Source organism: Dendrobates tinctorius, unplaced genomic scaffold, assembly GCF_039654945.1.
Source record: "Dendrobates tinctorius isolate UK_male_01 unplaced genomic scaffold, ASM3965494v1 ptg000085l, whole genome shotgun sequence".
Lineage (NCBI taxonomy): Eukaryota > Metazoa > Chordata > Amphibia > Anura > Dendrobatidae > Dendrobates > Dendrobates tinctorius.
The window spans coordinates 5,248,952-5,270,353 of record NW_027361753.1 but is presented as its reverse complement, the minus strand read 5'-3'; the positions used below and the strand labels follow the sequence as shown (position 1 = coordinate 5,270,353).

Below are 21,402 nucleotides of genomic sequence, written 5' to 3'. Positions count from 1 at the left end.
CTGAGCACAGCAGTCCCTCTCTTTCTGGTCTGCTGCAGCATGCTTGGCCCTTCTCTCTGCTGCGGCCCCTCTGTAGGCGGTGGGGCCTGTCGCAGCGCCGGTACTCTGTGTGGAGGGACGGGGCGCAGCGCTCCTCTGACTGCGTGCTGCCCCGGGTTGGCGTCAAACTCTGCTGCTGCGCTCGCTCTGCCTTTTTATCCCCCCCGACCCCCACTGTCAGGAGGAAGGTCCGGCACACTAATGCTTCCCCCCGGGAACAGGGGATGCAGCCTCAACAGTTCCGGACTTGGCATGCAGGTACCCGCTGTCCGGTTGTCCCCCTTACACTGACAGTACGGTCTGGGCCATGACTTCGCACACATCTGCAGAGCCCTCATACATCCTCATCAAGGTCATAAACCTCACTCCAGAATGTGAACCTCAGGAATTTCAGCTCATGTGGCAAGGAAAAGATGGGTGACTGTGAGGGGCTGAGGGGCCAGAGAGGTGACCAGTGAGGTGAGTATAAGAATTTTTCTATTTTTTAACATTTTGATGGACTTCGACAATTCTGAAAAAGGTCATCCAGCGGCCATTTGTAATGGCTAAATACGGCCACCATGGACAATCTTAGTGCTGGCTATTCTATTTATCGGATATCAGGGGTTATCCTGGCCTTTGCCCTTTAACCCCTTTACAAGGATCTGGACTTACAAAGGAGCCACTGGGTTGGGACTGATGGCCAATGGTGCACCTGGCATCAATGGTCAGGTCTGAACCAAGAGTATAAGGAAGGTACAATATCAGAAAACGGTACAATATCAGGGCTGAACCACGGGAGCACAAGGCTTTATCTGGCAGCTTCCAGTAATCTGATGGGAGCTTAAGTAGGGTGTGGTGCTCTCCAATAGGCTGAAGCAATGGACCGGATTGCTCCAGCTGGAGAGCACACGCATCAGTACTGCCAGACTGGATACAAATACAGAGAAATTGACAAGTATACAAATTCATGCAATCTAACAGTCTGCTAAGTAGCTGATGAGGGCTAAGTTTAGCCGAAACGCGTTGGATTTTATTATTTTTTATTGCTTCAATAAAACCACTTTTTTCTTTAACCAGTGGTCTTACATATAAAATATACAGTATGTTTAGCAGCGCAGGATCAGTCCAGTGATCTTTGAGCTTTGCAATAAGTTTCCGCCCCGGGATCTTGTTTGGAGGAGGCAGCAGGACAGGCTGCACACGTTCGGAATATTTGTATATGCCGGTCATAGTGAAGCCCTAGAAGGTGAGAGCTTTTCTGCTACACCTCTGTTATCATTTATTTATGCGTTTATTACTAGGCTTAGATACAGCTGTTGTTTGTCTTCCCCCTTCTTTCTTTTCTTTCATTTCTTTTGAGATGAGATATCTCTCCAATAACAATTCATGTAAGCTACAGTATATGCAACTAAGGGTTTATGCAAAGTGGGGCGTAAGTTAAAAGTGGGGCCCCAAATAGTAACGTATTGCATCATCACACAGAAACATTTAGGTTGCTTTTACATGCGCTGAGTTCAGGACGTTAAACGAGCGCCATCCTCATATTCAAGTCATTGGGTGACTGTTTCCAGAGAGATCACTATTAGATCCCCATACATGTCATGTTCTCAGCAGCACATCTGTAGTTTACAGTGGGCGATGTGCTGCTGAGAACGACGATCTCTTTTCTGCATAAACAATTCAATCACCGGATGAATGAGCAGCATTTTGCTTGTTCAATAGGTAATTGTCGACATGTTTACACCTAAGGACTCACACAAACATTGTATGTTATAGACACATATACACTCACTACATGTTACACACACATATGTACAGTATGTACACATAGCACACACATGTATATACAGAATACATGCACACACCCACATATAGACGCAGAACACATGCATACATATATGGATACACAGAGCACATACATACAGACTCATGTATACACAGCACATACTGTACATACAGATACATATATATATATACACAGCATATACATATATGTACAAAGAGCACAGACCTAGACACACGTATACACAAAGCACATACACACAGGTAAATATGTATACACAGCACATACAAGCAGACACATATATACACTAAGCACATACAGTATATATACATACAGAACACATACATACAGACATATACATATACAGAAAGCACATACATACAAAGACATTACTGAACTTGAAAGGGTTCAAAGGCGGGCTACTAAAATGATAAATGGAGTTGGTTCACTACAATACCCAGAAAGGTTATCAAAATTAGGTCTATTTACTCTAGAAAAGAGAAGACTTAGGGGAGACCTAATATATATGTACAAGGATATCAGAGGGCAATACAGAGATCTCTCCAATGAACTGTTTGTACCAAGGACTGTGACAACAACAAGGGGGCATTCTCTTCGTTTGGAGGAAAGACAATTTCTGCACCAGCATAGAAGAGGGTTCTTCACGGTAAGAGCAGTGAGGCTCTGGAATTCTCTTCTTGAGGAAGTGGTGATGGCCAACTCACTGAATGAATTTAAGAAAGGAATGGAGGCTTTTCTTGTGAGTAACAGTATAGAAGGTTACAAATAACAGAATATTATAGGTAGATGGTTGACCCAGCTTAGGGGAAGGAAATTGTTTCCCTATGGAGAAAATTGGCTTCTACTCTGTGGGTTTTTTGCCTTCCCCAGGATCAACAATGCAGAACAGCTGCACTAAAAATAGGCTGAACTAGATGGACTTAAGGTCTTCCTTCAGCCTTCAAAACTATGTTACTATGTTACATGTATACATATCACATATACATATATGTGTACACAGAGCACATACACAGACATATGTATGCTTAAAGCATATATATATATATATCTATATATAGATATGTGTGCACAGCACATGCAGACATACATTCTGTGAGAATCATGTGGGAATAGTGGAAGAGGGCAGGAATATCTCGCCCAGATACCTTTCCTATGTGGCCTAGTCTGGTCAGTATCTCACCTGGTGACTAATGAATAATGGGAGGCGGATATAAAAGGATGCCAGGTGGTTGTGTGAGTGTCTCAGCCTGGGAACACAGAGAGCCTGTCTGTGTGAGAGACACACGTGAGTGAAAGCAATGCCCACGGTAACTGTGGTTTGGCTGGACGAGAGAAGCCCGCCAGTTGGTAGCTAGGTTGTACCTTGTTTAGTTAGTGCCGGACAGGCAAGGATTTGTTTTATGTTTTATTTTCTTTATGCATTGCTTTCACCGTTAATAAACCTGACCCAGTGTCAGTTATACCCAGATCCCGGCTGTGTGCCTGAGTTTCATGCTGAACGCATGTGACTTTTGACCCCAGCAAAGGCGATCCCGGAGTGTTTTATCACATTGTGGTGGAGAACGTGGGCATCACGTTGGAAGTATGAGCATGGAGGACGTGGTGAAAGCGCTGGTACAGTCCACCGCCGTCCAGCAAGAAGCTAATCGGGTGATGATCGCCCAGCTGAAGGAGTTGGTGGACATGACAGTTACCGATCGTTCGCTTCTCCAGCAGGTGGCGCAGCGCTTGGCAAGCTTACCTGAGGTTAACCTGGAAGCCGAGTCGAGAGTGATTCACGTGAGTCGGTACTGGCAGAAGATGACGACCGAAGATGACGTCGAGGCATACTTGACCACGTTTGAACGGACGGCGGTGCGAGAAAAATGGCCAAAGGCACGATGGGCCGGCCTGATTGCCCTGTTTCTTTCCGGTGAGGCCCAAAAGGCTTATTATGACTTAGAGCCTGAAGCTGCGCAGGACTTTGACAAACTGAAAGCCGAGATCTTGGCCCGGCTGGGAGTGACAACCGCTGTCCGTGCACAGAGAGTGCATCAATGGACTTATCAGCCGGATAAACCACCGCGGTCACAGATGTTCGACCTTATCCACGTGACGAAGAAGTGGCTACAACCCGAGGTGCTGACAGCGCCAGAGATAATCCAGAGAGTCGTCATGGACAAGTACCTGAGAGCTCTACCACCAGCCCTGAGGAAGTGGGTAAGCCATGGAAATCCTACGACGGCAGATCAACTGGTAGATCTGGTTGAACATTACTCCGTGGCGGAAGGACTCCGAGACGACGCTACCCCACCTAGTTCTTCATCATCTCCACGTGGAACCGGTAAGACTGTTCCAGGGAGTGGGGGAGAAGGAAAAATCCCTAAGACAGTGGGGGAGGAAAACGTGACTGCCCGCAATGCGAGGCCGAGAGTAACGAACTATGGTCTAAGCAAGGGGCCCATTAAGTGTTTCCGCTGCCAAGAGATGGGCCACATTGCTGCGAACTGTCCGGTCACTACTGAACCCATGTAGTGCGACGTCACAGACTCTAAAAACCGCATATCTATGGTTGCACGGGTAGTGAGTGTGAATGCCGGTCAAAAGGATGTGGAAAAACACTTGTGTGATTTAACTGTTGATGGCAAAAATGTGGTGGCATTGTTAGACTCGGGAAGTGTGGTGACTCTGGTGAAGGCCAGTCTGGTGTCAGCCCCGACTGGACCATCAGACAAATTTTCTGTAACGTGTGTGCATGGAGACACCTGTTCGTACCTCACCACGGTCATATGCATTACTACTTCCTATGGGTCTGTGCAACATAAAGTGGGACTCGTCCCTGCGTTATTGCATGATGTTATCTTGGGCCGGGATTTTCCCCACTTCTGGCAATTGTGGTAGAATCAGTTGATACCCCAGGGTTATAGTGAACATGATTCTTCTCCCAGGACGCGTGTGGGTCCCGAACCCCTGGAAGAGGTCCCCCCGGAAGACTCGGGGGAAGAGTCTGCTGGAAATGACCTGCAGTTCCCGTTTTCAGTCATGGCGGGTGACACGGAGGAGACCAGGGAAGAGGAGGAGGCCGACAGCCGTCCACCTCCCCGTTTGCCGGATTTAGAAGTTCAGAAAGATGACTTCCAAAGCGAGCAAATAAAGGACCTACCCTTTCTCAGGCTAGGACAAATGTAAAAGTGATAAATGGGGTACCTGTAGAACCTGGCTCTAGGCTGGCATATCCTTACATGGTTCTGGAGAATGATTTACTCTATCAGATAGAGAAAAAGGGGGAAGACACGGTGCAACTGTTAGTCGTGCCAAAACCCTACCGGCGGCAGGTGCTGGACCTGGCCCACGGACATGTGATGGGAGGTCATCGGGTAGTCCAGAAAACCACTGAAAGGATATTACACTGTTTTGTTTGGCCAGGCATGCATCACGATATTCGTGTATATTGTGAGTCTTGTCCTGACTGCCAAGCCTCTGCACCTAAGCCCCGGTTCTGTAGCCCTTTGGTACCCCTACCTATTATTGAAGTCCCGTTTGAGAGGATTGGGATGGATTTAGTTGGGCCCCTTCCACGGTCTGCACGTGGACACCAACATATCCTGGTCATCTTGGATTATGGGACTCGTTACCCGGAGGCCATCCCTTTGCGTAACACGGCCACCAAGACGATTGCCAAGGAACTGGTGCATGTGTTTAGTCGGGTCGGTATACCAAAACAGATACTCATCGACCTGGGGACCCCCTTTATGTCCAGGGTAATGAAGGAGCTCTGCCGATTGTTACAAATTGAACCGTTACGCACATCCGTGTATCACCTTCAAACAGACGGGTTGGTCGAACGGTTCAATAAAGCTCTAAAGCAGATGCTGAGAAAGGTGATAGACAAGGATGGGAAAAACTGGGACTATTTACTTCCGTATTTGCTTTTTGCCATCAGGGAAGTAGCCCAGTCTTCCACAGGATTCTCTCCTTTCGAGTTATTGTACGCCCGACGTCCTCGCGGACTGTTAGACGTCACAAAAGAAACCTGGGAGGGTCAGGTCACTCCGTTTAAAACGGTGATAGATCACGTCACACAAATGCAGGACCGTATTGCGGCTGTGTGATGTACAATGTCTGCAAGATTTGTTTTCGGTTGGAATGTGCTAAAAAATCCTCCATTTTGTCAGTAGCTGCCTGCCAGTGTCTCAGTTACATTGCACACTGCAGCAGCTTCCCTCCCCCCCCCAAGTGTCATAAACCAACTTCCTGTCACACCATTTGGCTTCTCTCAGCCTCAGCTGAAAGAGGGAAAAAAAGTGCTGGAAAAAAACCTCTTTGTCTGAAATCAGGAGTTAGAAGTAAACCTTTAAGAGCCTGCCCTGCGAAAACCATACAAAGTAGAGATATGAAAATCATATTTTGGTAATCTGAGCGGTCCCAGCTCTGCTACAGTGTCACTTCTGCAGTTCTACCATGTCCAGAACATGAGATATGATTTGCTCCCAAATAGAAGGTCGTACCTATGGCGTGCATGGTATTGTTTGATTCTATTCGGTAAATTGCAACCATTGATACCACTGATGAGTCCATACTAGTTTCCCTCGCAAAGCTATGATGATTATAAGTTTTTAGTAAGATTTCTAACTTGGAAGAGAGGTGGGATTAACCCAGAATGCACCTCTCCGTGATGTCACACAGGAAAGTCTATAAGGCATTCCCTGGGCAAAACCAGCTCAGAAGAGCTCCAGTCCTTGTGCTGACAAGAACTCCAGATGAGTGGAGATGTGTGGCTCCGCCTTCTTTCTCAGCCGCATGGGTTTGCCTAAAGAGTCATGATCAACCGTGAGTGTACCTCTGTTTATAATCCCTTTATTTTATATTTGTACTGTACATATTTTATGTCTCAATTTTATAGCAACTTTTATCTGTAATCACTGTCCTCTTTTGGAAAATAAATGATTTAATATTTAGCCTGTCTCCATGCTCTAAGAATCGAACTATACGCCTTTGATAGATAATCGCTACTAATTCGAGGGGTTTGCCACGGACCCTCTTAATTTAACACTGTGAATTAAGTAACCGTGACTGGTGGCAGCGCGTTGTGTACTGCTATTGCGGCTTGCTGGCAGTACAGAAAGGTCTTATATTGCTGAATGAGGGGCTGCGGCCACAGCATTGATAATTCCCTTACTGCAGAAGCCTAATTGCCGGTTCACAACAGGCAGCCCGTCCGGCGACCAATTATCCTAGGTGCAGTTCCCTGACTGACCTGAGGGTAAGGGGGGCGCCGGAGAGCTGCGAGTTCCAAAGTGGAACTGAGAAAGTGGGATATACATAAATCCCTGCAGTACTTGGAAGATTGATAGCAGTGGTTGGGCATCCAAATTAAACTCCCCCTGCGGCAAATTGTCAGAGCGAGATTAGCTTGCTGGATATTTTTTGGTCACATGGTGCCAGTGGTGGGATAACTAAAATAAGCCCCCACTGTGCCTGTGATAGCCGTGTGCCGGCATTGTGTCACGTCCCTCCGTCCGCTGATACACCCGTGTCAGTGGTGGGATTGTGACATAGTGGTGACACAGGGTCCGCTGTCCGTCGCGTTTTGGTGGCAGCGGGACCCCGGTCAGTCGCCCGTAAGTGGCGAACGGCGGTGGGCTGTTCGTCACATATTGGTGGCAGCGGTGGGATAACTAAGATAAGCCCCCCACTGTGCCTGTGATAGCCTTGTGCCGGCAGTGTGTCTCGTCCCTCCGTCCGCTGATACACCCGTGTCAGTGGTGGGACTGTGACATAGTGGTGACACAGGGTCCGCTGTCCGTCGCGTTTTGGTGGCAGCGGTACCCCCGTCAGTCGCCCGTATTTGGACGAACAGCGGTGGGCTGTTCGTCACAGGCTTTTATGCCTATCATCAAAGAACACATGATGCAGGCTCAAGGAGCCCAAAAAAGAATCTATGATAGGGGCGCCAAGATCCGTACGTTTGCACCCGGAGATAGGGTGTTGATCCTGGTCCCCACGGTAGACAGTAAGTTCCTGGCAAAGTGACAGGGCTCCTTTGAGATTAAGGAAAGAGTTGGTGAAGTAAACTACAAAGTATACCAGGCAGGTAAACGGAAACCTGAACAGATTTATCATGTAAATCTGATAAAACCCTGGAAAGATCGGTCTGCCTTGACAGCGGAGCTGGACTGTCCCGTCTGCTCGCATACCGTACCGGAGGTACAGGTTGCAGAGACTCTCTCGGAGCGGCAAAGACTGAGGTCAGGCAGTTTCTACTTCACAACCAAAAGTTTTTCTCAGAAAAACCCGGGCAGACTACGCTAATGAAACATGACATCGTAACGGAACCTGGTGTCAGTGTTCACGTAAAACCCTACAGAATTCCGGAAGCGCGCCGTGAAGCCGTTTCCCGACAAGTGAAGGCAATGTTAGAGTTAGGTGTCATTGAGGAATCGCACAGTGCTTGGTCCAGCCCGATTGTGCTAATTCCTAAACCGGATGGCATCATCCGGTTCTGCAATGACTTCAGGAAACTGAATGCGGTCTCAAAATTTGATGCCTACCCTATGCCCCGGGTCGATGAGTTAATAGATCGGTTAGGAAAAGCCCGGTATTTTACGACCCTAGATCTAACAAAGGGGTATTGGCAGATCCCTCTGGCTGAGGCTGCCAGAGAAAAGACGGCATTTGCTACGCCGGAAGGTTTATATCAGTATGTGTATATGCCGTTTGGACTGCACGGGGCACCGGCGACCTTCCAGAGACTGATGGATCGAGTCCTGAGGCCACATAGGCAGTACGCTTCGGCCTATTTGGATGACATTGTCATTTACAGCTTGGACTGGGAGACTCATCTCCAGAAAGTACAAGCTGTGATTGACGACCTGTGGGAGGCAGGTCTAACCGCAAACCCCAAGAAATGTCACATCGGGCTAGAAGAAGCCCGGTATTTGGGGTATGTAATTGGGAGGGGTATTGTTAAACCCCAGCTCGATAAGATTCAGGCGGTTCAGGACTGGCCGCAACCTGTCAACAAGAAGCAGGTACAAGCATTTCTGGGGATCGCCGGCTATTATCGCCAGTTCATACCCAATTTTGCAGCCATCGCTACCCCCCTGACGGATCTTACAAAAGGGAAAGACTCCGTCATGATTAAATGGAGTTTAGCGGCTGAAGAAGCCTTCCATAGCCTAAAACCGGCACTTTGCTCTCAACCAGTACTGGTGACTCTGGACTTCTGCAGCGAGTTTGTGGTACAAACGGATGCCTCTGATACCGGTAGCGGGGCCGTACTGTCACAAGTGAGGGACAGAGTGGAACACCCAGTCCTCTATCTCAGCAGGAAGCTGAACAAACATGAGCAAAAGTATGCAGTCGTAGAAAAAGAGTGCCTAGCCATTAAGTGGGCTCTAGAGGCCCTCAAATATTACCTGGTGGGCCGAAAGTTCAGGCTGATCACTGACCATGCCCCTCTCAAGTGGATGCACTTGAACAAGGAACGGAATAACCGGGTGACCCGGTGGTTCCTTGCCCTGCAGGCCTACACTTTTACGGTGGAGCACCGCCCAGGGGTACAGATGGGGAATGCAGATGCCCTGTCCCGAGAGCACTGTTTGGCGGGTGTCATTGCTCGACCGGAGTGGTCTGAGCAGGGGGGGGGATATGTGAGAATCATGTGGGAATAGTGGATGAGGGCAGGTATATCTCGCCCAGATTCCTTTCCTATGTGGCCTAGTCTGGTCAGTATCGCACCTGCTTACTAATGGATAATGGGAGGTGGATATAAAAGGATGCCAGGTGGTTGTGTGAGTGTCTCAGCCTGGGGACACAGAGAGCCTGTCTGTGTGAGAGACACACGTGAGTGGAAGCAGTGCCCACTGCAACTGTGGTTTGGCCGGACGGGAGAAGCCCGCCAGTTGGTAGTTAGGTTGTACCTTGTTTAGTTAGTGCCGGACAGGCAAGGATTTGTTTTTTGTTTTATTTTCTTTATGCATTGCTTTCACCGTTAATAAACCTGACCCAGTGTCAGTTATACCCGGACCCCGGCTGTGCGCCTGAGTTTCATGCTGAACGCACGTGACCTTTGACCCCAGCAAAGGCGATCCCGGAGCGTTTTATCACAATTCACATACACTAAAGAGGACTTACCAGTCTTGTCTGCTGTTCAGTTCTTTTAAACTCCCGCAGGGTCCAGAATTTTTGGAGATGTCACTGTTACATGACTGTGATGTCACCAAAGGTCATGGTTCATTCTCAACATCTGCAGCTACACTGACAATGAAGAATCGCTATTGCCAATGTAGTTTCTCCTGCTAACGATGGGGACCACTGACAGAGCGATAGCCCTGGGACATTGCCCTGCGCCCCCTAACGCCGACCCTGGGTTTATGACATGGAGCGGAACTGGACCATCTGCCTTTGGGGCAATTATCTCTCATTGCATTGATTAGCACTTCTTTGTAACGAAATTGTACACATAATTTGCCCTACCAGCCACTGTCATTTATTTCCCAATTTATTTTATCTGCACGCAGGAGAAGCTGCCAGAGGTCATGAGATATCAGATTTTGATTGAGCTTATTCATAACACCTCCATAACAGAGGGAAATCTAGACAGTGTGCATATTAGAGTGGTTGCAGAAATTCCTCTTGAGCCCAGAACACTCCTTTAACTACTGAGAAGATTCACCATCATACTCCACCTTTTCAATCTAGGACTTGCTATTTCAAAGGGAACCTGTCATTAGTTTTGGCCGATATAAGCTACGACCATCAACTTTCAGGGCTTATATACAGCATTCTATAATGCTGTATATCAGCCCTCAACCTGAATTGTAAGACAAGAAAAATAACTGTTATTATAGTCACCTGCGGGGCGGTCCGGTCCGAGGGGTGTCGCAGGTCCTGGTCCGCCTCGTTTCATCTTCATGCGATGCCGTCCTCCTGCTTACTTCGTGTCGCTCTTCTGCGCAAGTGCACTTCTCTTGCCTGTTGAGGGCTGAGCAAAGTACTGCAGTGACTGTGCACAGGTGTCGGGAAAGGTTTAGGCTTCTTTCACACATCCGGCGGCGAAAAGCCGTAGGGGCGGATCCGGGATGTGCCGGAGACACCGGATGCCTGTGTGGCCGGATACGGTGGCTCCCACATTTTAAAGAGCAGCGCGAGACTCACAGTCTTCGCGCATGCGCTGTGAGAAAAACCGGTCCGGCGCTGTCAAAAAACGTTGCAGCGAACGTTTTTTGCAGACGCCGGACGGCTTCTTCTTGCCGTATCCGGCAAAAACCGGATGCGCTGCATACCCATCCGGCACTGTGCGGCGACAATATAACTCTATGGGACAAAAACGGATCCGGTTGTTCCAAATTTCGACGCATCGTGCCGGATTCAAAAAGCCGGATATTTGAAAGCAGCCTTAGAGAGGCCCAGCGCCTGCGCACTGCAGTACTTTTCTCTGCCCTCAATAGGGCACATAAGCAGCGTCGGACTGGCCCACCGGGGAACCGGTGGATTCTCCGGTGGGCCCTGGCATCTGGTGGGCCCTGGCACCTGCTGGCATACAGGGCCAGCAGTTGCCTAGGGCCCCCGCTGCTCCAGGGGCCCCCAGCCAGTGGTGTGTCGCACACCATGCAGCTGCTATGGGGGCCCCTGCCAGCGGAGCAGCAGCGGGTGTCAGGAGGCAGGAGCCCCTGTCTCCGCTGCTAAAGAGAAATGAATATTCACTGCGAAGCAGTGAATATCATTTCAGGTCTCCACCCCCAGAGGCCCCGCCCCCAGCCCAGTAAGCCGCTCTGCATCAGGGCCGGCGCCGCCCTCAGTCCTCTCTGCTCCTGGCTCACAGCCAGTGCGCGATGACGTCACTACATCGCGCACCCGCTGTGTGTCTGGCAGAGGGGGCAGCTCCTGACACTGAAGCCGGGATCAGCGTGGGAGCGAGGAGGAGAGGTGAGTATTGTGGTTTGTTTTTTTTTTATATCTCTCTCGCTCTCTCCATCTGTCTCTCTCTATCTATCTATCTCTATTTCTCTATATCTCTCTCTCTATCTCTCTTATATCTATCTATCTTTCTATCTCTATCTATTATCTATATCTATCTATTTCTATATCTATCTCTATCGCTCTATCTTTATATCTATCTTTCTATCTCTACATCTATCTCTATATCTATCTATCTATCTCTATATCTTTCTATATATATCTCTATATCTATCTATCTATTATGTCTATCTATCTATCTCTATATCTATCTATCTTACTCTATCTATCTCTATATCTATTAGCTCTATATTTATTATCTATCTAGCTACCATCTATATCTATCTATCTTTATCTATATATATCTCTATCTAATATCTATATCTATCTATCTCTATACCTATCTATCTATTTATCTATCCGTTATCTATCTCTATATCTTTTCTCTGTATCTATCTATCTCTATATCTATATCTCTCGCTATCTATCGCTCTATCTCTATATCTATATCTATCTCTATATCTATCTATATTTCTCTCTATATCTATCTCTATATCTCTATAGCTATCTATCTATATATCTCTATATCTATCTCTCTGTATATCTATCTATCGCTCTATCTCTATATCTATCTTTCTATCTCTATATCTATCTATCTTTATCTATTTATCTCTATATCTTTTCTCTGTATCTATCTCTCTCTATATCTATATCTATCTATCTCTATATATATCTATTATCTCTATATCTATATCTATTTCTCTCTATATCTCTCTATATCTATCTATCTATTTATCTCTATCTCTATATCTATCTCTCTGTATATCTATCTATCTTTCTATCTCTATATCTATCTCTATATCTATCTTTCTCTATCTATCTATCTATCTATCTATTTATCTCTATCTATTATCTATATCTATCTCTATCTATCGCTCTATCTCTATATCTATCTTTCTATCTCTACATATATCTCTATATCTATCTTTCTATCTAAATCTATCTATATCTATATCTATCTATTATTACTATCTATCTAGCTATCTCTATTATCTATATCTACCTATCTCTATATCTTTCTATCTTACTCTATCTCTATATCTATCTGTTATCTCTATATTTATTATCTATCTTTATCTATCTATCTCTATCTATTATATATATCTATATCTATCTCTCTATCTATTTATCGATCTCTGTATCTATCTCTCTCTCTATCTACCGCTCTCTCTATCTCTATATCTATATCTATCTATCTCTATCTATTATCTCTATATCTATCTACCTATCTATCTCTATATCTATATCTATATATATATCTGTTTCTCTCTATATCTATATCTATCTCTATATCTCTCTCTATAGCTATCTATATATTATCTCTATATCTATCTATCTATCTATCTATTATCTCTATCTATATCTATCTATCTATATCTATCTATCTATCTATCTCTATATCTATCTATCTCTATATCTGTTATCTCTATATCCATATCTATCTCTATATCCATTTCTATCTCTATATCTATCTATCTCTATATCTATCTATCTCTATAGCTATCTTTCTATCTAACACTATATCTCTATATCTATCTCTATATCTCATTATCTATCAATCTCTATCTCTATCTCTCTTTATCTATCTATCTATTGATCTATCCATCTATCTCTATATCTATCTCTATATCTATCTATTATATCTATCTATTATCTCTATTATCTATATCTATCTATCCATCTATCTATCTATCTCTATCTCTATATCTCTCTATATCTATCTTTCTAACTCTATATCTATCTATCTCTATACATATCTCTATATCTAGCTATTATCTCTATATCTATCTCTATATCTATCTTTCTATATCTATCTGTCTCTATATCTATCTCTATATCTATCTATCTATCTCTATATCTATTATCTCTATATCTATCTATCTCTATATATCTCTATATCTATTTTTATTTATAGCCATGTATCTATATATATTTATCTCTATATCTATATATGTCTATATTATTATTATTATTATTATTATTATTATTATTATTATTATATCTGTATATCTCTATCTATTATCTATCTCTATCTATTATCTATCTCTATCTATATATCTATCTATCTCTATATCTTTCTATCTATAGCTATCTATCTCTATATCTATCTATCTATTATCTATTTTCTATCTATCTCTATATCTATCTACCTATCGATCTATCTATCTATCTTTCTTTCTATATCTATCTTTATATCTATATCTATCTCTATCTATCTCTATGAATCTTTCTATCTATATCTATCCATTATCTACTTTCTATCCATTATCTACTATCTATATCTATATCTATCTATTTCTACATCTATCTTTCTATCTATATCTATCTAACTCTATATCTATATATCTATATAGCATTATACCCTATGAGGGGGTGCATTATTCCCTATGAGGGGGGCAGTATTATACCCTATGAGGGGGCAGCATTATACCCTATGAGGAGGCAGCATTATACCCTATGAGGAGGGCAGCATTATTCCCTATGAGGGGGTGCATTATACCCTATGAGGGGGTGCATTATTCCCTATGAGGGGGGCAGTATTATACCCTATGAGGGGGGCAGTATTATACCCTATGAGGGGGCAGCATTATACCCTATGAGGGGGTGCATTATTCCCTATGAGGGGGGCAGTGTTATACCTTATGAGGGGGGCAGTATTATACCCTATGAGGGGGGCAGTATTATACCCTATGAGGGGGTGCATTATACCCTATGAGGGGGTGCATTATACCCTATGAGGGGGGCAGTATTGTATTCTATGAGATGGCTGCATTATATTCTATGAGATGGCTGTATTATACTATGTGAGGGGGCTGCTTTATATTCTATGAGGAGGCTACCCCAACTCCTGCTACATAATTAAGACATGTACAACCTTATATTATACCCGGATATTAGCGTGTTTTACCACATAATTGGTGGTCTGGTATTTAACTCTATGCAGCTACATAGTGGGCCCCAAGAATGATTTTCTCTGGTGGGCCCAAGGTGTTCCAGTCCGACGCTGCACATAAGTATACCTGCGCAGGAGCATGATGCCGAGGAGACTGTGTGGATGATTCAGGGATGCATCATCCACAGAAAGCAAGAAGGAGGACAGCATCGCAAGAAGATGGGAGGCGCCGGACCAAGACCTACGACACCCCCCCTCGGACCGGACCGCCCCGCAGGTGAGTATAATAAAAGTTATTTTTCTTCTCTTACACGTCAGGTTGGGGGCCAATATACAGCTTATAGAATGCTGTATATCAGCCCTGAAAGGCGGGGGTCCGTAACTTATATCGGGCAAAACTGATGACAGGTTCCCTTTAATAACATGTGAGGGTAAACTTGTATCTTACATGAAGATGAATGATATATAATATATTCTGATAAATTATATCTATGTACTTATATATCAGGTATATAACAGCGCAGGACAGGGAAATGTGTTTAAGAATGTCACATTTGGTGGTGATGACGTAAAATTGTCTCTCACCAAACAAGTTTAAGAAAAGAAATCCTGAAATACGAGAAAACGCTTGCCAAGATCTGAAATTTCAAAAGGCCAAATTATTATGACCAACTGGACAGGTGACATTCTTATCAATGAGATGTACAGTATATAAAGCCAGGGCAGAAGAGGGGTTGTTCTTATTGTAGCGAAAGAAGAAAAGGTGAGAGAACTGTCATGGAACGCTAGAAGAAGAAAGTAAACGTGTAAGTACTAGCAATAAACAAGTAAGAGTGGATTTATGTTAGCCGATCTGTGCTGCTCAATGATCGCTGATCTTCTGCATGCTGGCCAATCAGCAGCCATTTAATAGCCTGTTTAGGCAGGTTGACCATGCTACCAATGTGCACAAAACACACAGTAATAAATCATTCTGTGCACATACGTTATTGTTCTCAGTTCTTGTTTACACGGGACGATGTGCTGCACATAGCAATAATTTTTAAAAAGGATCTATTAACAGGTCTAAATTGTCCAAGATTGCTCTCATTTTTTCCCGCTGTTCCCCTGAATATTTCACTTTTGGTGTTTTATAAATCCGATATACAGACGCAGAGATATGGTGTCACGTCTTCCTGGGAGATCTGGGGTTAGAAGATCACTACGTATTGTGAATCGCAGATCTTCTATTTAGCTTGTGTGTTTGTGCCCCATATCAAATGGATTTGGTTTTCTTTGGTGCTGAAGAGGTTAACGATCCTTTCTATGCTGGTCAGAAAATTACAGCTTGATTTTCAGTCGCTTCTGATCTGGTCATTACCTTTCCCTATAAAACCTGGCCAGACCTTTTCTGTCTTGCCAGTAAAAGCTTTGCTTCCTAACTCCTCGGAGACGCTGTGCTGAAGAGGAGTTTGTTATTGCTATTGGAGATTGTTGCGGGCTGTTTTTGGGTGTATGCTTTCCTCATTGTCCTATTCCCGTTTGGTTGGTACATTGCTATCCTTCCCTATATACGGCTCTACCTTTGGTGAGTGTTTTTATGTTTGTTGCTTTCTGTTATCCCTGTTTGTCTTTATGTCTTGTTTACACGGTGCAGCAGTATAGTTGGGAGGATAAGAAGGTATGGTAGCCAGGAAATAGCCAGAGGTCAGCACACGGTCCAGCAGTAGAATCTCGAGTATAATCAGAAGGTGGAAAAAAGATAGACTAAAGCCTGGGAGCTCAATAATCTTGCAAGGAAAGAAGTGCAGTGCCAGGTTTAGGTAGGGTGTTCCAATGTGAAATGAAAAAAGAAGAAATCTGCAGCACTCACCAATACAGCTGAAAAACTGTAAACTTTTCCTGTTAGAGGAATGCTAGGGGAGGGAGGTGCCGGACAACGGCCGTTTCGCGATTACTCACTTCTACGGGTCCCGGCACCTCCCTCCACTAGCATTCCTCTAATGTCCTGCATGTCCACATATCCATTGATGGAATTCATGTGAAATAAAGATGCACAGTTTTTCAGCTATATTGGTGAGTGCTGCATATTTCTTCTTTTTCATTTCACATTGAAATATTCATGCTTTTTCATGCAAGCACCTCCGTTTTTTGACTGAAATATATACCGCAATACTTCAGATAAATAGGTCTGTCTGTTAATGTGGTGATTTGTGTGCCCTAGTTTGCCGTTCATCTGTTTGCTCTTTGCTGGGATTAAGTAGGGTGTTCAATCAGGAGATCACAGGGTGGGGGCAATCAGGAACTCAGGGTGGAGGCAATCAGGAACCCAGGGTGGAGACAATCAGGAACTCAGTGTGGAGACAATGAGGAACAACACAGGTACAAGTATCTGGTTTAGCAAGGGACTGTCAGGCAAGCAGAATAGCTCAGAGAGAAGAGCTCCTGGGTTCGAGTCCTGACACTTTTAGTGCCAATTTTGATGGTCTTTACCATGGGGGAATGTGGGTTGCATGATTTTCGGAGATTGTGTATTTAGACTGCACTTACCCTGGGAGCAATGCCTTTTTGATAAAAACCATATAAAGTAACACTGAATAAAAGTCCCATATCTCTAGAACGGTATGGGGGATTTAAAAAAAAAAAAAAAAAGATAATGCCATACTTAGGGAAGCAGTGGGAGTAAAGTAAGAGCCAAAAACTGTACACTTTTGACCTGATGACAGGCCCCCTTTAAATAGGCTTAAAAATCATTCCACCGATGAAAGCGCATTTTGAAATGCTTGTTAATGTCATTCATCTAGTGTAAACACGCCTTATGTGTGTCCACCACTTATATTAATAAAATAGTTATGTAAATTGTATAAATGGGAAATGGGAATGTCACAAAAGAAGACCTATCAACTCATCTCTAATCTGCGCGGCTCTCTAACGATCCTGAAATCCAACTAGTCCAAGACACAAGAGGAGAGATTAAGAAGAAGCATTTAAGTCTCATAAGAGTTACTCGCCATTAGTGTTCAGCGATACCTTCTGATATCGGGAAATATCGGATCGGATTGGATCTGACCAATACCCCAAAAATATCGGATATCGCCGATTCCGATACCGGAAACCAATGCAAGTCAATGGGACACAAATATCGGAATGAAAATAAACCCTTACTTTCCTTGTAGGTTAATTCTACATGAAGGAAAACAACTAGGAATAATGTATAATGTATTGGGGGAGGTGGAGGAGACATTAAAGGCATAGAGGTATAGCCCAATCAAATGGAATAGCAGGAATTAATTTTTTTTTAAAGACGTTTCGTCGTCTTCTTCGGGGTGGTCTTCAGGGTCGTCGTCTTTAAGGTCGTCGTCAGGGAGATCCAGAGTGATTACCAAAAACCATTTCAAAAAGGCTGAGGAACTGCTGAGAACCAGCTGACGGTACTGGAACCTGGATGGGTAGCCGATGGTACAAGAGCCAATGGAACTACCGAGGACCAGCTGATGGTACTGGGACCCGGTTACTAAGCAGGAGGTAACTGTGCCAGAAAGCACTAGCAAGGACCAGCAGACATTGGTGGAACCCGGATACCGAGAAGGAGGCACCTAAGCCAAAGGCTCTGCCTGGAACCACCTTACGTTACTGGAACCCAGGGGGGCATATTCAAGATTGACTTCCAAAAAAACAGCTAATGGTACTGGAACTCAGATAGGCAGCAGAAGGTATACATGAAAAAAAAAGTTGCAAGGCCGCGAGCCGGCCGGAGTTACCGAAACCCACAGTCCTACAGGGGGAGCTTGTTCTATTGGCATTACAGAACCAGCCTTCATTGCCAGATCCCGCAGCCCACATAGGAAGCACCTAAACTGCAGGCACCATAGAGTCGGCTAACCCGACCGCAACACGACAGGACAACGTATTGGAGGCAAAGTGACATTGACACTACCCGGAAACAGCTGGTGTGCTGGAACCAGGCAGTGCAGGAGGGAGTACCTGTGCCAAAGACACTTCTGAGCAGCAACTGGCAGTGTTGGAGCCCAGGGATTACAGGAGAAACAGAGTGTAGCCAGAGGACTAATTGGATCAAGTTTAATATCTATAGTAGTGTGAGTGTGGTCGGAGCAGGAGAAATTGCAGGACACACAGCAGGGGATCAGCTGACATTACTGAACCCCAATAACACAGGAGCAAGTGTTGACTGTGCAGACGGCACTTCTGAGCAGCAACTGGCGGTGTTGGAGCCCAGGGACTACAGTTCAGATGGTAGAAACATGAACACAACAGGAGACCTGGATACTGTTGCCAACCAATTATTTAATCTGGAAGAGGACTGGCAAATTCCTGCGAGATCCAGGCCTTGTTCATTTTCAGAAAAGTAAGCCGGTCAACGTTATCGGAGGATGGTCACATGCGACGATCTGTTAGTACACCACCTGCGGCACTAAAGACGCGTTCCGATAATACATTAGCAACAGTGCAAGCCAGCACCTCCAATGCATACAGGCTAAGCTCTGGCCATGTATCCAGCTTAGAGACCCAAAATTTGAAGGGGGAAGAGCCGTATGGGAGAACACGGAGAGGGCAGGGCAAGACATTTAGTCTGTCACCATCTGACGGAAACATTGCCTCCTGCTGACTGGAACCGTCTGTGATGGTGTAGACATTTGTGGCGGGGACACAAAACTTTGCCACATTTGGGCCATACTGGTCTTGCCTTGTGCTGAGGTGCTGCTTCTGCTCCCTCTTTGTGCAGAGCTTCCTCCACTGCCTCAACGCACTGAGCTGCTTTGTAAAGCACTAGCAGCACTGCTCTCAGGTGGAATGGAGAACATGATGGAATGCACCAGTGTGTCTTGGTACTCCCGCTTTTTACACTCCCGGTTCAACGGTGTTATGAGGCTTTGTAAGTTGTCCCAGTAGCGAGGATCTAGGAGGGTGTACACCCAATAATCAGGCGTGCTTAGAATGTGGGCGATGCGGCGGTCATTTCTCAGGCACTGCAGCATGAAATCAACCATGTGCTGCAGACTGCCAACTGGCCAAGAAACGCTGTCCCCTGCTTGAGGCGTCATCTCTGCCTGCTCTGCATCACCCCACCCTCGCTCTACATACTGACTACTAGAGCATTGTGTACCTCCCTCCTCTGGAGAGATGTCTTCCTCCTCCATTGACTCCTCCTCATCCTCCTCACAAGGTGTCCCCTGCCTAGGCCTTTGTGAGGAACCATGTTGCGCAGACTGTCCAGAAGCAGATGGCATTTGTGACTCCTCATCCTCCACCTCTTCCTCAACCTCCTCCCTTAGTGCTTGCAGTGTTTTTTCAAGCAGGCAGATAAGGGGGACAGTCATGCTGACTAGTGCATCATCTGCACTCGCCATCCGTGTGGAATCATCGAAGGCATGCAAAACGTGGCAGATGTCCTTCATAGAGGCCCACTCAGTGGTGGTGAAGTGTGAACGGCGCGCAGTGCGACTTGTTTGCGCCTGATGCAGCTGGTACTCCATTACTGCTGCCTGCTGCTCACACAACCTCTCCAACATATGTAACGTTGAATTCCACCTGGTGGGTAGGTCACATATGATGCGATGTTCCGGAAGGCGGAATCGGCGCTGCAGAGCTGCAATGCGCGATCTAGCCATGCTGGAACGCCGCAAGTGAGCGCACTCTATGCGGACCTTGTGCAGCAGTGCATCAAGATCCGGATAGTCCCTCAAAAAACTCTGCAAGACCAAGTTGAGCACATGTGCCAGACATGGGATGTGAGTGAGGTTGCCTAGGCCCAGAGCTGCCACCAGATTTCGGCCATTGTCACACACTACCATGCCTGCTGGAGATTTGCTGGCACAAACCACACGTCGCTCTCCTGCTTGATGGTGTGACGCTCCTGAGGCTCAGTCGCCACAGAGGTACTGCACCTCCTCCTGAGGTGTGGTACCCCACCATCCAGGTAAATTGGAGGCCCCTGACCATGCTCCAACACTCACACCCCACACAACAGGTTAGTTCAGCAAAGCCACATTGCGGCTCCTTGCTTAGAGAGTAGCAGAGCACCTTTGGTGGTTCCCTGCTTGGAACACAAAACGTGCTGGGAGGCGGGTGGAGTTGAGAATACATAAAAGAGCGGGAAGGTTTAGAATTACAGGTCAGTCTGGGAGAGGAAGCCACTCAGAGAGGAGTGAGGAAAGAAGATCCCTGAGAGAGGGATGGAGGAAGGAGGTGCTGCAGCAGACCTGAGTGACCTGGGTCTGCTGGCACGGGAAAGGAAAGAAGGAGAAAGACATTGAACTGAAACCTGATCTTCCTTAAGAGAGAGAGATTAGAATGGAACGAAGGAGTAAAAGGGAACAGAGAGGACGTGGGTTAGAGGAAGAACCCTGCCTAGAAGTTCTAAGCGCAAGGCCGGGGCCCGGTTCCCAAGGTTGTATGGACACTAATGGTTCTGCAGCAGACAACGGTGGAGTAGTGGGCTGTAAATGCACTACTCCCATCTAAGACTTGAGGGCACAACAGCAACTTGGATAGTGAGCCAGGACTCAGGAGTAGGGAGTTCCCGAAGCAGGCTACAGCTGTCTGCCCTACAAGTAGAGCTCTTGGGAACATCTGTCAGGAGGCACTCCAGTGTAACTCAGTACTGGGAGTACTTCACACTTAAAGGCGCTATAGAGGAGACGTTCAGAAAGGCACATGTTGGCGGAGCGTTGGAAGGGAGCATTCC

At 45.6% G+C, this 21,402-nt stretch overlaps 1 protein-coding gene across 1 annotated transcript in view; it reads left to right on the top strand.

Moving 5' to 3' along the window:
• Window positions 1-1,201: 1,201 nt before the first annotated feature.
• LOC141097564 (ornithine decarboxylase-like) overlaps window positions 1,202-21,402 on the top strand; it is a 65,305-nt gene continuing 45,104 nt past the window's right edge. Inside the window, exon 1 of the mRNA XM_073584792.1 lies at window positions 1,202-1,267. The gene's annotated coding sequence lies outside the window, so the exon portion shown is untranslated. The remainder of the gene's footprint in view (window positions 1,268-21,402) is intronic.